Source organism: Rutidosis leptorrhynchoides, chromosome 11 (genome assembly GCF_046630445.1).
Source record: "Rutidosis leptorrhynchoides isolate AG116_Rl617_1_P2 chromosome 11, CSIRO_AGI_Rlap_v1, whole genome shotgun sequence".
Classification (NCBI taxonomy): domain Eukaryota; kingdom Viridiplantae; phylum Streptophyta; class Magnoliopsida; order Asterales; family Asteraceae; genus Rutidosis; species Rutidosis leptorrhynchoides.
The window spans coordinates 5,035,012-5,051,632 of NC_092343.1; the positions used below are offsets into that span (position 1 = coordinate 5,035,012).

The 16,621-nt window shown below is 32.4% G+C and overlaps 1 non-coding gene across 1 annotated transcript; it reads right to left on the bottom strand.

The window, feature by feature from the left end:
* Positions 1 to 2,186: 2,186 nt before the first annotated feature.
* Positions 2,187 to 2,293, bottom strand: LOC139879210 (small nucleolar RNA R71). The gene has a single exon (XR_011770065.1). It is a non-coding gene; the product is annotated as a small nucleolar RNA R71 (small nucleolar RNA).
* Positions 2,294 to 16,621: the final 14,328 nt, after the last annotated feature.

Here is a 16,621-nt window from a genome sequence, read left to right on the forward strand (position 1 = left end):
ATTAAACGGTAAAAACCCCCCTTTTATAATAATATTACTACTTATATATATATATATATATATATATATTTATATAAATATAGTTATAGTTAAAAATATAGTACGTAATCACTAGCTCCCTGTGGAACGAACCGGACTTACTAAAAACTACACTACTCTACGATTAGGTACACTGCCTATAGTGTTGTAGCAAGGTTTAGGTATATCCCATCCGTAAATTAATAAAACTTGTGTCATATTTTGTAGTATTTCCTAGTAAAAATAATACTATTTCGTACCCTCACGCTACATCATCAAGTTTTTGGCGCCGCTGCCGGGGAGCGCTAAAACGCTATATTTTTAATTATAATAATATTGAAATAAAATATAATAATATAATAATATTGAAATAGAATTTAATAATATAATAATATTGAAATAGAATATAATAATATAATAATATTTTAGAATCAAATTTGATACGTAAAGTTTTAAAAAGTCGTATTTATTAAATACTTCAGGAGTATATTATGTAACTTATAATTAATAATTTCTATCATGTCGCTTTCATATGAATAGTAAATTAATTAATTTATTTTCATTTACTATTCATGAATAGTAAATCAATTAAAAAAAATTTTTGAAAAAAAAATTATAATTATAAAAAAATTATTAATTTGTAAAAAAAATCGTTTTTTAAAAAAAAAAAAAAAAAATTCGTTTTTTTTAAGAAAAAAAAAAGTTCATTTTAAAAAAAAAAAAAAAAAATTGTGTAAAAAAAAATCGTTTTTTTTTTAAAGAAAAAAAAATTCGTTTTAAAAAAAAAATTGTAAAAAAAAAATCGTTTTTTTTTTAAAAATTTTTTTTTAAAAAAAAATTTATATAAAAAAAAATTTATATAAAAAAAAAATTTAAAAAAAAAAAAAAAATTTAAAATCCTTAAAAAACGAAATAAAAAAAAATTTAAAAAAAAAAGTTTTTTTTTTATTACCTTTAGATTTTTAGACTCTAGTTACAATTTTTAGTATTAAGTTTAGTTTTGCCATAGTTATTTTTATTTCTAGAATTTTTAAGTTTGCTGTAAAATCCCTTAAGTGCTTATTCCTTAGACTAAGATTTATGTGCTTTAGAATTTTGCGACGCCGTTTTTCGCGCTACTTTCTTATTTTTATTTTTCGACGCCTATTTTTTGACCTTTTATTTTTCGACCTTTTTCGACGCGTTTTTTTTTCTTTCTTATTTCTCGCTATTCTAGTTTTAGGATAAGATTTTTATTCTACTTCTTATCTAAATTTCTTAAAATTACGAAAATTTATTTTAAGTGGTTAAATTGATAGACATCAAAATTTTCTGGTTCGTAGTAATAGTTGGATTTGTACGTGGACCGGGTTATTGGAGCCAAACAGTACTCAATTATATTGAGACCAAACGAATCCTGCCCCTCTGCTGCATCTTTTGGCTATTCGAAACGTGGGCAAAATCAGAAAAGTCTATTAATTGGATAACTTATATAATTTTTCTTTCCTTTTAAAAACTAATAGGATATTCAGTGAATGCACCGAGCAAGACGTTCACCGCCGGTCATACGTTCACCACCTGTAACTCGATCAAGACATCGTTTAACAAATATCGCCGCCGTTGATTTTTCTTTAGAATCGTCATCTAGTCGACCAAGTACTCCAATTCAAATTTCCGATAATCCATCTTTTGAACCCGATTTCACAACTAAGAACCCGGAAGATATTCAAGGACAATTCCAAGATCCTGAACCCCAAACCGTTAAATCAGAATCCTCTAGTGATTCGGATACAACAAATCCAATCATGGAAAATCTAGAACCTCTAAGTATGGAAGATCGAATGAGGGCTAAACGCACGGGCCAAGGTCACGCCATTATTAAACCAGAAGTTAATGCTCCAGATTATGAAATTAAAGGACAAATCCTACACATGGTAACTAACCAATGCCAATTCAGTGGTGCACCGAATGAAGATCCTAACGAACACCTTCGTACGTTTAAAAGAATTTGTACACTATTCAAAATCCGAGAAATGGAAGATGAGCAGATCTATCTCATGTTGTTTCCCTGGACTTTAAAGGGAGAAGCCAAAGATTGGTTAGAATCGTTACCTGAAGGGGCGATTGACACATGGGATGTTTTAGTTGAGAAATTTCTTAAAAGATTCTTTCCGGCATCTAAAGCCGTGAGACTTCAAGGAGAAATTGTTACGTTCACACAAAAGCCAAATGAAACATTATATGAGGCGTGGACAAGATTCGGAAGGATGTTGAGAGGATGTCCTCAACACGGTTTAGACACTTATCAAATAGTACAAATATTCTACCAAGGTGTCAACGTTGCTACACGAAAAGACATCGACATAACAGCTGGTGGTTCCATTATGAAGAAAACCGCAACTGAAGCTTACAAAATTATTGATAACACAGCCTCCCACTCGCATGAGTGGCACCAAGAAAAAGATATTTTTCGTTCATCTAAAGTGGCTAGAGCCGATTCTAGCCATGACTTTGATTCCGTTTCAGCAAAAATAGATGCTTTCGAAAGACGAATGGAAAAGATGAATAAAGATATTCACGCAATACGAATCAGTTGTGAGCTATGCGGTGGACCACACTTATTAAAAGATTGTCACATTGAACCAACATTGGAACAACGAGAGAATGTTTCCTATATGAACCAAAGGCCTGGAAATAATTATCAAAATAATTATCAACCGCCAAAGCTAAACTTCAATCGAAATCAAAACATTCTTTACAATCCAAAAGGACCCGAAAATAACTGGTATAACCAACAAGGTCCGAATAACCAACCAACTCAAAACAACACTTTCAATCAACAAAGACCTGGCTTATATAAACCACAACAACAAACCGAAGAGAAAAAGTCAAATCTGGAAGAAGTGGTATTTAAGCTAGTTGAATCTCAAACACAATTTATTGAAACTCAAACCCAAACGAATGAGAGGTTTGATCAGTCATTTAGAACTCAACAAGCTTCCATTTTGAATCTAGAAAAACAAGTAGGTACTCTTGTTAGATTGATGAGTGAAAGGGAACAAGGAAAGCTACCGAGTAATAATGAAGTAAATCCTCGGAATGAAAATGTTAACATGATATCAACAAATTCTGAAAAACCAATACCAGAAGATGGGAAAGTTTTAGATGTAAGTAACAATGAAGAAGTTACACCACCACCACCACCCGAGTATGTAAAGCCAGTGGTGGCACCATACAGACCACCCATCCCGTTTCCAAGAAAAGGAGTTGAGTATGAGCAAGTGATAGGTAATAAAGATTGTGATACCTCTGGAAAGAAGAAGAAGAAAAAGAATAAGAAAGTGCAAGAAACAAAAGCCGTAAATATAAACCCGGTGAAGACAGTTCCACCAAAACCTCCACCTAGGGTAGGTGATCCGGGTGAATTTATTGTTCCTTGTCTACTTAGTGATTGTGTCATGTATGATGCACTAGCAGATTTAGGTGCAAGTGTAAGTGTTATGCCTCTTTCCTTATATAAGAGATTAGGTGTAGGTAAGTTAAGTCCAACGGATATGAGTGTTCGACTCTTTGATCAAACCATTAAGCACCCAGTTGGAATTGCTGACAACCTACCCGTTCAAGTAGGCAATTTAACCTTTCTAGTCGAATTTATTGTCATTGACATAGAAGAGGACCCAAACGTTCCTCTAATTTTAGGTCGACCATTCTTTGCGTCCACCGGGGCGTTATTTGATGTAGGAAATGGAAGAATGACACTTAAAAGTGGTAACAAATCAATCACCTTTATGATTCGAAAGTCTAAATCTCCACCAACTAAAACCGTTGAACCAGTAAAAACGATTGGTAATAACCATGTTGTTTTACCAACTCCAACGGTAGTGCTTAGCAATAATAAAACGCCTAAGTGTGGGGAAAATGAAGTAAAACCTAATGATGACTTGATAATAAAGAACCCCGTTGTTGATACGAAATTAAATGACCCCGTTATTAACAGTTCAATGAAGAAACTTTTTAAACGGGCTATCGATGCTAGAAGTAAGGGGAACTTTAAGTTATGTAACCGGTTACTATCCAATCTGTCGCCTAAAGAAAAGGCGAAACTAGTTGAATTTTGGGATATTACGGAAGAAGCCGGGCACTGGCTTAAAGAAAAAGTCACAGATAGGCAAGTTGATTATGGACCAAAAGAAATTGACGATGAAGTTAATCACAATTTCGACACCACAGCTACCTAAGTGTGGGGAGATTCAAATATTCTAAAAAGAAAATGCTGTTTGGAGTTAGTTGTTCTGTTCTCGTGTAGTTCCGAGAATGGAATCCGATTGGTCTTTTCCGCTAGCAGACACTAAAGAACTAGTTTTCTCCCTCCATTCTGAATTTTTGTTTTGTAGTTTTTTTTTTATGAAATTAATATGCATTTTAATTTAAGTTTTTAAAAACAAAATTTACTTTAATTCATTAAGTTGAAAAAATGATTTCTAAAATTCGTCGTGAGTTGAAGACTAGGTCATTAAACCAAAATTGCTTTACCCGAGGGCGGGACGAAAAATTTTGTTATCATTATTTTTAATTTTATTGATTTAAAGTATGCCAAAAAATACTATGTTTTATAAATTTTTGAACGTGGGGTTATATACCAAACTTCAAAAATATGTATATATGTTTGTATTTTATGTTATGTACAAAACAGGGTAAAACAGCGCACTTTCAAAGACTAGCATTAAGTTCAGCAAAAGCTAATAATTTTGACGACAATATCAAATGTGAAATAACAACAATATGTTTGCAAACTCGGTATTTTTAATCACTTTTCTACGCTAATCACCCTCATGAATTTATAATTGTAGTCTGATTTCATGCAAATGAGGGCATTGCATGATCTCAAGTGTGGGGAAGGGTTATAAATTCTTTCGGGTTTACACTTGTTTTAATTGCCAAATTTTGTGAAAATTTGAAAAAAATTTCAACTAAATGAATTCAAAATCATGTTTATACATATTTATGAACGATAAAACTAGGTGTTAATGCCGAAATTATTGTTACCTCGAGGACATAAATTGAGAAACAACCCAAAACGCTTGAATTCATTTAAAATGGGATAGAAGAGAATAAAAAGGCAAAGAAAAGAATAAATAAAAGCTAAGTGTGGGGAGAATGTACCAAGTTATTCAATTAAAAACTATCTATCACATTTTTGTATAAGAATTATTGCAGGTACTTTTGCTTTGGACGATACTAATCAGTTTTACCCGGTTTACTGTAATATATTTTAAAGAAAGATGGATCTACACGATGAATCAATTCCATCATTAAAAGGAAGTAAAGTCTTCCGAAAAAGACACGCGCTTCTTGATTTAGGTCATGAAGTTGTCGTCCAGACCAGCTGTAGGTTGACGAAAAATCTAGAAAAGTCATCTCTAAAATCAGCAGGAAATCCACGGACCTCAGCATCAAACAGGGTCGCCATGTGGTCAGATTTATCCTAACCATGAGAAGGATTTATCTCGCATAATGGGGGGGCACCGTGCAAATTAGCTTGATAAGACTAATGAATCAAATCCCCAGAAAGGATAATCTCCTTAAAGATCAAAAATCAGCTTTTAAGACTGATATTACTCAATCCTAGAGATTGACCTTAAAGATTGAGAATTACAAACTCATGGAATTGAATGATATCTAAACTCGAGCTTGAACGAGAAAATATTTTGATCAAAAATAAAACCGATTTGTTTTCTGAAAACCTATTTTCAATGCGTTCATTACCATTGAATGTAAAATCCTGAGAATTCATTGGAATTCATTAGGTCACCTGAACCAAATCGGGTGTCAACCGTAAGAACGGTGGTTGCATAGCATGGTCGGAGACAGGACCTTGTGCCATACCGAAAAATTATAGGATGATCTTTACTATCGCTCCTACCAAGGATAGTTCTAGCATCCGACACGTTAATAAGACCATAATCATCTGCATGTCACGGGACATTGCCTTAACAGTTTCTTGTTCATCGCTTTCCTTTACAACCGGACGGTAGTTTACCGAAAGGTAATATACGGAACAAGTAAACTGGATGTGTGCTTTCCGATACCGGGATAGCAGTGGATTACACGAACCTACAAGTTTTAGCCAAAATATTGATCCACAAATATATTTTGCAACACCGATGATGGATCAAATCAGAAAACTTATCTAGGGTAAAAGCTAGAATGAATTTTCAAAAGATCAAATGTTTTCATAAAGATCCAATTTCCTTAATGGATCTAAATTTTTATAGTCATGTGGGACTGTAAACCATATCGTTACTACCATTGTTTATACCGCCATATCAAAATCACTGATGTACAAAGTGTGAAGAATAAAGAAGTGATTCTAGTATTTCAAGACTATATTGCTTGAGGACAATCAACGCTCAAGTGTGGGGATATTGATAAGGCTAAAAAGGAACATATATTTCATAGCATTATCCCCCAAGAAAGACAAGATTTTAGTTGCAATTGTTCCATTTTCAAGTGATATTCGTTTATATTAAATAAGTGCGAAGACAAAAGGCAGATTCGACAAATTGAAGACAAAAAGGTCCAAAAAGCTCAAAAGTACAAGATACAATTAAAAAGGTTCAAATTATTGATGAAGAACGTCTAAAAATGACAAGAGTATAAGTTACAAAACGCAAAGTACACGATATAAAATAGTACGCAAGGACGTTCGAAAATCCGGAACCGGGACATGAGTCAACTCTCAACGCTCGACGCAACGGTGTAAAAATTACGAGTCAACTATGCACAAGAATAAAATATAATATTTAAATAATTCATAATAAGAATAATATTAAATAATAAAAAGTTGTTAATTTAGCATAGTTTAGGGGTCGTAAATGAAAATTCAATTTCATATTTTGCCTATAAAAGGCGATGATTATCGATCAATTTAAAGGCATCCCTTTTTCTATCCTAAAAATCTATTATCAATATCAATATCTAAAAATCTCTATCATAATGTTAATGTAATAAGATATAACAATAATCTTAATTTTAATTTTAAATTATGATAATAATAAGATTTATGATAGAGATCGTTTGAGTGTGTAAGTCGAAATTCTGTCCGTGTAACGCTACGCTATTTTTAATCATTGTAAGTTATGTTCAACCTTTTTATATTAATGTCTCGTAGCTAAGTTATTATTATGCTTATTTAAAACGAAGTAATCATGATGTTGGGCTAATTACTAAAATTGGGTAATTGGGCTTTGTACCATAATTAAGGTTTGGGCAAAAGACCGACACTTGTGGAAATTGGACTATTGACTATTAATAGATGGGGGGTATTGTCTAATTGAGTGACAACTCATTGGAGTCTGTCGAACCTATCTTCAAATTAATTATCCTAATAATTAATAATGATTATGGTTGTCCTATTTAGTGACGTTCATATGGAATCTATTATAATCATTTAATTAATTATTCGGGTTGGGTAATTGATTATTCAAACTGATCAAGTGGGTAAATTAATATTCATATCTAATCAAAACAGGGGTAGATTACATACAGTGATAACTGGTGTAATTGTTGACAGAAGTGATAACTGCGTCACAGTTTAAATCCTTAATTAGTTGGAATATTTGACTTCGGGTATAAGGGTAATTTGACGAGGACACTCGCACTTTATATTTATGACCGATGGACTATTATGGATAAAAACCAGATAGGTATCAAATAAACCATGACAAAGGACAATTAACCCGAGTAACAATTAATTAAAATCAAAACGTCAAACATCATGATTACGGAAGTTTAAATAAGCATAATCCTTTTATTTCATATTCTATCGCAATTTTATTTATTGTTATTTTATTTATCGTCATTTATTTATTTTACGCACTTTAATTATTGTCATTTATCTTTACGCTTAAAAATATAAAATAGACAAACCGGTCATTAAACGGTAAAAACCCCCCTTTTATAATAATATTACTACTTATATATATATATATATATATATATATATATATATATTTATATAAATATAGTTATAGTTAAAAATATAGTACGTAATCACTAGCTCCCTGTGGAACGAACCGGACTTACTAAAAACTACACTACTCTACGATTAGGTACACTGCCTATAGTGTTATAGCAAGGTTTAGGTATATCCCATCCGTAAATTAATAAAACTTGTGTCATATTTTGTAGTATTTCCTAGTAAAAATAATACTATTTCGTACCCTCACGCTACATCATCATATACATATATAATTCTTCACGAAGAATGAGTCAATACATCTTAACTCTTTATTGCTAATATTCCTTGGTATCTATGGGGCGTATCATGTTGATGTTTGAGGTACTGAGTGTGTTGTTGAGGCGGGGGATGCGAATGTTGTTGTTGATGAAGCTGATGCTGTTAGTGGTGATGTTGATGGTACTGGTGGTGATGCTGGTTATGCTGCTGGTGCTGCTGCTGGTGTTCGTAGGTTTCGCACCAGATTTTCCAGAGCCACTACTCGAGCGCGAAGCTCGTTGACTTCTTCTATTATTCCGGGATGATTGGTGGTTGGAACAAGGGGGTGAATAAGATCTAGAATCTCCGATATTATATATTCGTGACGGGATACCCTGGAAAGAAGAGAGAAAATGGTGTTTCGGACTGGTTCGCCGGTAAGCGCTTCAGGTTCTTCGCCAAGAGGTGAATTCGGTTGGTGGAAGGGATCACCTTCTTCTTGTCTCCATTGATTGAGTCGGCTATGAACCCATCCCCAATTCATCCAGAATAGATGATGGCTGATTGGTTCGTTTGTTCTGGTTACGCTGTCGTGGGAGCTTGAAGAGTTTGAGAAATTCATATTATATGTTTGGAATAGGGTTTGATATGAAATGGGTATTGAATACCGAATGATATATTCGTCTCCTTGAATACGTATTTATAGCAAAAAGATTTCCGTAATTTACGGAGGAAATTTAGGATAAGTGGTAGACAAAGTTTATAGACATGATAATATATGATAAGATATGATGTGTCATCCATTTATGTAATAATGGTGGTATGACGTGTTGAGATTTGTAACCAGATATTGATTAAAGAATTTCAATTCGTATACTGTGATAACCCAATAATATTTTCCGGTTTGCAAACCGATGTATAAAGGCATAAGATACGTGAGTGTTTGAAGTAGTAGCAGGAGCTTGTGGATGAACCGTTATCTTCAATAACATATAGAAGTTTGATAAACTTGATAGGTCATAAGTTTGAAAAAAAAAAATTAAGTGGAATAAAGATGAATATGATATAAACGAAACACTTTATTTTATTAAGAACAAGGCTTTAAACAAGCCTTCTTATTACACGATTCGGGGATAGAAATAGTTTAAGGCCTAGCCTTTGCATAGATAGAAAATAACTAGGAAATATTAAGATTGAAGTAGTCTTCATATTTCTTCTTCTCATCCTCCACCTTCTTCATAAACTCATCAACTTTCTTGTTCCTCGCCTTTTGTTTCTCATGCAGGAACTCGAGATTATCATAAAGATTGGAAACATCATTGTTGATTACATGGTACTTGTGGTCCCTCATATAAAATTGATTATTCACGTGGTTTTCCTCCATCTTCAATCTAAAGTCAACATCTTCTCTTAGGTAGGAGAGATATTGCTTCCCCCATCGGGCATTTCTTGTAAGGGTGCAAATCAAAGTCCCACATCGGTCATGGGATAAAACAAATATATGTATATAATCTCTTTCTTTAGCTCAGCATTTTCCTTCATGAGCTTCTTGATCGCTAGGTCTTTTTTCTTCATTTAAGCATCGATCCTTGCAATATGGCGAATTAGGCCTTCGGTAGTTCTTCGCAGATTCATGATCTCGTACTTGACATCAACTTCATCGTAGGAAGGAGATCGGGATCTTTTCTTTGACGGGCCAGTTTCTTCAAGACGTTTCCTCTTGTCTTTATTTCTTGGGGTTGGATAGTATTGAGGAGACCCATGTGAATCAAGATTAGTATTTGGGCTATAATTTGGTGATGGAGGACCACCAAAGCCATAAGGTGGGCTTTGGACTGGTCTTTCAGTGGAAGATCTTTCAGTATCTTTTTCGGTTGGCTCGAAAAGATTCATTTTGTTCGCTTGATGAGAATTAGACATCCTAATATTAGGAAAGAGGTTTTGATTAGAATCTTTAAGTCAGGTATATTAAAGCATAATCGTTAAGATTATGGAGCAATCCTAAGTGCTTTAATTCTAAGGCAGGAAAGGTTATAGTTTCCTAGATTGCTAAGGCACCCTAGCTAACAAGTAAGGCACACATAAAAATGCAATCCTGGTTCTCTATAATAGCCTGGTTATGCTCTGATACCAATCTGTAACGTCCTCCCAATAGGGTCTGGAAGGAACGTCACTAATATCAAAACATACCAACATATTATAATAAACGAGAACAATACTAAATGATGAATTTAACTTTAATGTGTACGCAGCGGAAAATGAAATATCGTTACAATGACAGGAATAACAATATCGTAAATGTTCACATGCAGAAGTAGTAAATGCGATATCTCTTAATCCTATGTCCAAGTAGCATCACATAAGCAGTAAGTATAAGAGCTTGAATCAAACAGTACCTGAGACAAAACATGCTAAAGTGTCAACCAAAAAGGTTGAGTGAAGTTCATAGGTTTAACAAAAAGTTTGTCGTTGTTTTAGACCACAAGATTTAGTTTGTAAAGTTGATCTCCCGAAGGATCAAAAAGTTATGCCAAAGCGTGATATTCAGACTAAACGTTCAAATTTGCCCCATGACAAGTTGTGTCTGTCCTTGTCGATTTAAATTTCATTATCAAGTAATACAAAGACTGAGTCAAATGTATCGGGGACGTTACTCCCGATAGGCCTACCCCCAATAATTAAGCATGCCGCAACAATTAAAAATATCACTGTAGGGACTTAGTCAGACATAGCCGGGTATAGCATAGTTTTAACAGTTGGTACTGATATTTAGACTAGACTTTCAAGTTTACCCCGTGTCAAGTTATCGTTTATACTTGTCGGTTGGGGGCTTGCTGGTCATAGCCCAACATATCACAGTTTAATAGTAGATACGTGTAAGTACTGATATTTAGACTAGACTTTCAATTTTACCCCGTAACAAGTTATCGTTTATACTTATCGGTTGGGGGCTTGCTGGTCGTAGCCTAACATATCACAGTTTAATAGTTAATACGTGTAAAACAGTTATAAAAGTTGTGCATGTATTCTCACCCCAAAAGTTATAAAACAGTTATGAAACAGTAAAAAGTGGGGCTATGAAATTCACGTATATAAATATTGTAAAACAGTTATTAAAATATTGCATGTTAAAAATTTAAAAGCAAGCATGTGTCTCACCCCATAGTTTCAAAACAGTAATGAAATAGTAAAAAGTGGGGCTATGAAATTCACGTATATAAATATTGTAAAACAGTTATTAAAATATTGCATGTTAAAAATTTAAAAGCAAGCATGTGTCTCACCCCATAGTTTCAAAACAGTAATGAAATAGTAAAAAGTGGGGCTATGAAATTCACGTATATAAATATTGTAAAACAGTTATTAAAATATTGCATGTTAAAAATTTAAAAGCAAGCATGTGTCTCACCCCATAGTTTCAAAACAGTAATGAAATAGTAAAAAGTGGGGCTATGAAATTCACCTTAGTAAGTAGAGAGAGAGTTATTCCTCGGAATAAAGAGTTGAACGAGTGTGCAGGAAAGTCAACTTATTGACATTTAAGAGTAGTTAAGTGTTTTGCCCATGTTTAAGTTTAAGTATGTGTTTAAGTATAGTTTGTTTTACTAAGTTTCTATTCCTAGTAAGTTACTATTTTTATAAAGTTTCCATTTTTAGAAAGTTTCTTATTTTACTAAGTTCCTATGACTAGAGAGTTTCTACTTTTATCGGTGTTTTCCATTTTAGGATACTTGCCGTATTAGATAAGCTTCCAATCACCCCTTTCCCTTCGAATGGCTAATTTAGATCTAGGGGCTTGAGCCATAGGACCCTTTAAATCGGAAATCCAAACCCTCTGCCTAGAATCTCATAGAAACCATTCGTCAAGAAAGTTCGAAGATCTATACATCTCTAATACATATCCCAAAATGTTTTTATGTTACAATATAAGTAGTAGGTTATAGGTGCTAGTAATAGTAATAGTGTATACATGTTATTTATTTTATTTTTAATTGCATATAATTTATAATATTATTTACATATTTCGGTAAAAATAATAACCGAAGTAAAAAAGTAAAAAGTAAAAAGTAAAAAGTAAAAAAAATAAAAAGTAAGAAAAGAATACTTACTAGTAGTAATTCTTCAAAGAGAGAATGAGAGAAATTTTGGTGTGAGTTTGAATGAGAAATGAGGGGTATTTATACTTGAAAAAATTAGGTAAAAAGAATAAAATAATTAAAAGAAAAAGAAATATTTAATTCTTAATGGGATTTTAAAATTAAAAAGTATTAAATGTTAGGTCATGGGATAATGCACAAAATAAAATAATAAAAGTAGTTTTTCCATTAAAATTTTTAATTAAAAAGTAATTTATTTATTTATTTATTTTTTATTTATTTTAAGGATTTTTTTTATGTAAATAAACAAATTTATTTAATGTTTTTCCAAGAATATTTGTCAATAATATTTTTTTTATTTTTTTTATTTTTGTTTTATTTAATTAATAAATACAAATTTTGCATAAAAATAATAAATAATTCGGTATTTTGTATTTTTAATAATAATTATGATTTTAATTATTAAACTATAGTTTTAGTAAGTTTGTAAATATTATTACATTTATATATAATAGGATTTATTATATAGTTAAATATATAATATATTAACTAAATAATAAAAGTGATACAAAGTTTATATACTTAGTTAAATTATGTCAAATTATATAAATTAATAATATATTATTTATTTAAGCGTACATTGTTGACTAAAAATTACTATTCGGTCAATATTTAATTGTATATAACAACCCTTAATACATATAGTCAGACATATAACCCTAGGGTTAATTCAGTAATTTAGAAGTCAAAAAGTGAGGGTTGTTACACAAAATTTGGAGATATGAGAGAAATGGAACTTAGAGAAGCTCATAAAACCAGATACTCAATACATCCTGGAACGGGAAAGATGTACAAGGATCTTAAGAAACATTTTTGGTGGCCAGGTATGAAAGCCGATATTGCTAAATATGTAGGAGAATGTTTGACGTGTTCTAAGGTCAAAGCTGAACATCAGAAACCATCAGGTCTACTACAACAACCTGAAATCCCGGAATGGAAATGGGAAAATATTACCATGGATTTCATTACTAAATTGCCATGGACTGCAAGTGGTTATGATACTATTTGGGTAATAGTTGATCGTCTCACTAAGTCAGCACACTTCCTGCCAATAAGAGAAGATGACAAGATGGAGAAGTTAGCACGACTGTATTTGAAGGAAGTCGTCTCCAGACATGGAATACCAATCTCTATTATCTCTGATAGAGATTGCAGATTTATTTCAAGATTCTGGCAGACATTACAGCAAGCATTAGGAACTCGTCTAGACATGAGTACTGCCTATCATCCACAAACTGATGGGCAGAGCGAAAGGACGATACAAACGCTTGAAGACATGCTACGAGCTTGTGTTATTGATTTCGGAAACAGTTGGGATCGACATCTACCGTTAGCAGAATTTTCCTACAACAACAGCTACCATTCAAGCATTGAGATGGCACCGTTTGAAGCACTTTATGGTAGAAAGTGCAGGTCTCCGATTTGTTGGAGTGAAGTGGGGGATAGACAGATTACGGGTCCGGAGATAATACAAGAAACTACCGAGAAGATCATCCAAATTCAACAACGGTTGAAAACCGCCTAAAGTCGACAAAAGAGCTATGCCGACATTAAAAGAAAAGATATAGAATTTGAAATTGGAGAGATGGTCATGCTTAAAGTTGCACCTTGGAAAGGCGTTGTTCGATTTGGCAAACGAGGGAAATTAAATCCAAGGTATATTGGACCATTCAAGATTATTGATCGTGTCGGACCAGTAGCTTACCGACTTGAGTTACCTCAACAACTCGCGGCTGTACATAACACTTTTCACGTCTCGAATTTGAAGAAATGTTTTGCTAAAGAAGATCTCACTATTCCGTTAGATGAAATCTAAATCAACGAAAAACTTCAATTCATCGAAGAACCCGTCGAAATAATGGATCGTGAGGTTAAAAGACTTAAGCAAAACAAGATACCAATTGTTAAGGTTCGATGGAATGCTCGTAGAGGACCCGAGTTCACCTGGGAACGAGAAGATCAGATGAAGAAGAAATACCCGCATTTATTTCCAGAAGATACGTCAACACCTCCAACTGCTTAAAATTTCGGGACGAAATTTATTTAACGGGTAGGTACTGTAGTGACCCGAACTTTTCCATGTTTATATATATATTAAATGAAATTGTTATTTACATGATTAAGTGTTTCCAACATGTTAAGCAATCAAACTTGTTAAGACTTGATTAATTGAAATAGGTTTCATATAGACAATTGACCACCCAAGTTGACCGGTGATTCACGAACGTTAAAACTTGTAAAAACTATATGATGACATATATATGGATACATATATAGTTAACATGATATTATGATAATTAAACATATCATTAAGTATATTAACAATGAACTACATATGTAAAAACAAGACTACTAACTTAATGATTTTGAAACGAGACATATATGTAACAATTATCGTTGTAACGACATTTAATGTATATATATATCATATTAAGAGATATTCATACATCATAATATCATGATAATATAATAATTTAAAATCTCATTTGATATTATAAACATTGGGTTAACAACATTTAACAAGATCGTTAACCTAAAGGTTTCAAAACAACACTTACGTGTAACGACTAACGATGACTTAACGACTCAGTTAAAATGTATATACATGTAGTGTTTTAATATGTATTCATACACTTTTGAAAGAGTTCAAGACACTTATCAAAATACTTCTACTTAACAAAAATGCTTACAATTAGATCCTCATTCAGTTTCATCAACAATTCTACTCGTATGCACCCGTATTCGTTCTCGTACAATACACAGCTTTTAGATGTATGTACTATTAGTATATACACTCCAATGATCAGCTCTTAGCAGCCCATGTGAGTCACCTAACACATGTGGGAACCATCATTTGGCAACTAGCATGAAATATCTCATAAAATTACAAAAATATGAGTAATCATTCATGACTTATTTACATGAAAACAAAATTACATATCCTTTATATCTAATCCATACACCAACGACCAAAAACACCTACAAACACTTTCATTCTTCAATTTTCTTCATCTAATTGATCTCTCTCAAGTTCTATCTTCAAGTTCTAAGTGTTCTTCATAAATTCCAAAAGTTCTAGTTTCATAAAATCAAGAATACTTCCAAGATTGCAAGTTTACTTCCAAGTTTTCATCCATTCCAAGTAATCATCCAAGATCAAGAAACCTTTGTTGCTTACAGTAGGTTATCTTTATAATACAAGGAAATAATCATATTCAAACTTTAATTCAATTTCTATAACTATAACAATCTTATTTCGAGTGAAAATCTTACTTGAACTGTTTTCGTGTCATGATTCTGCTTCAAGAACTTTCAAGCCATCCAAGGATCATTTGAAGCTAGATCCATTTTTCTCATTTCCAGTAGGATTATCCAAGGAACTTGAGGTAGTAATGATGTTCATAACATCATTCGATTCATACATATAAAGCTATCTTATTCGAAGGTTTAAACTTGTAATCACTAGAACATAGTTTAGTTAATTCTAAACTTGTTCGCAAATAAAAGTTAATCCTTCTAACTTGACTTTTAAAATCAACTAAACACATGTTCTATATCTATATGATATGCTAACTTAATGATTTAAAATCTGGAAACACGAAAACACCGTAAAACCGGATTTACGCCGTCGTAGTAACACCGCGGGCTGTTTTGGGTTAGTTAATTAAAAACTATGATAAACTTTGATTTAAAAGTTGTTATGAAATCTTGTGGTCTATTGTTACGATTTGATATATATAGGTTAAACCTATAACTCACCAACATTTTTGTTGACGTTTAAAGCATGTTTATTCTCAGGTGAATACTAAGAGCTTCCGCTGTTGCATACTAAAATAAGGACAAGATTTGGAGTCCATGTTTGTATGATATTGTGTAAAAACTGCATTCAAGAAACTGATTTCGATGTAACATATTTGTTTTGTAAACCATTATGTAATGGTCGTGTGTAAACAGGATATTTTAGATTATCATTATTTGATAATCTACGTAAATCTTTTTAAACCTTTATTTATGAAATAAAGGTTATGGTTTGTTTTAAAATGAATGCAGTCTTTGAAAAACGTCTCATATAGAGGTCAAAACCTCGTAACGAAATCAATTAATATGGAACGTTTTTAATCAATAAGAACGGGACATTTCAATAAAACTAAAATCAACACGTCAAACATCATGATTACGGAAGTTTAAATAAGCATAATTCTTTTATTTTATATTTAATTTCCTTTATTTTATATTTAATTGCACTTCT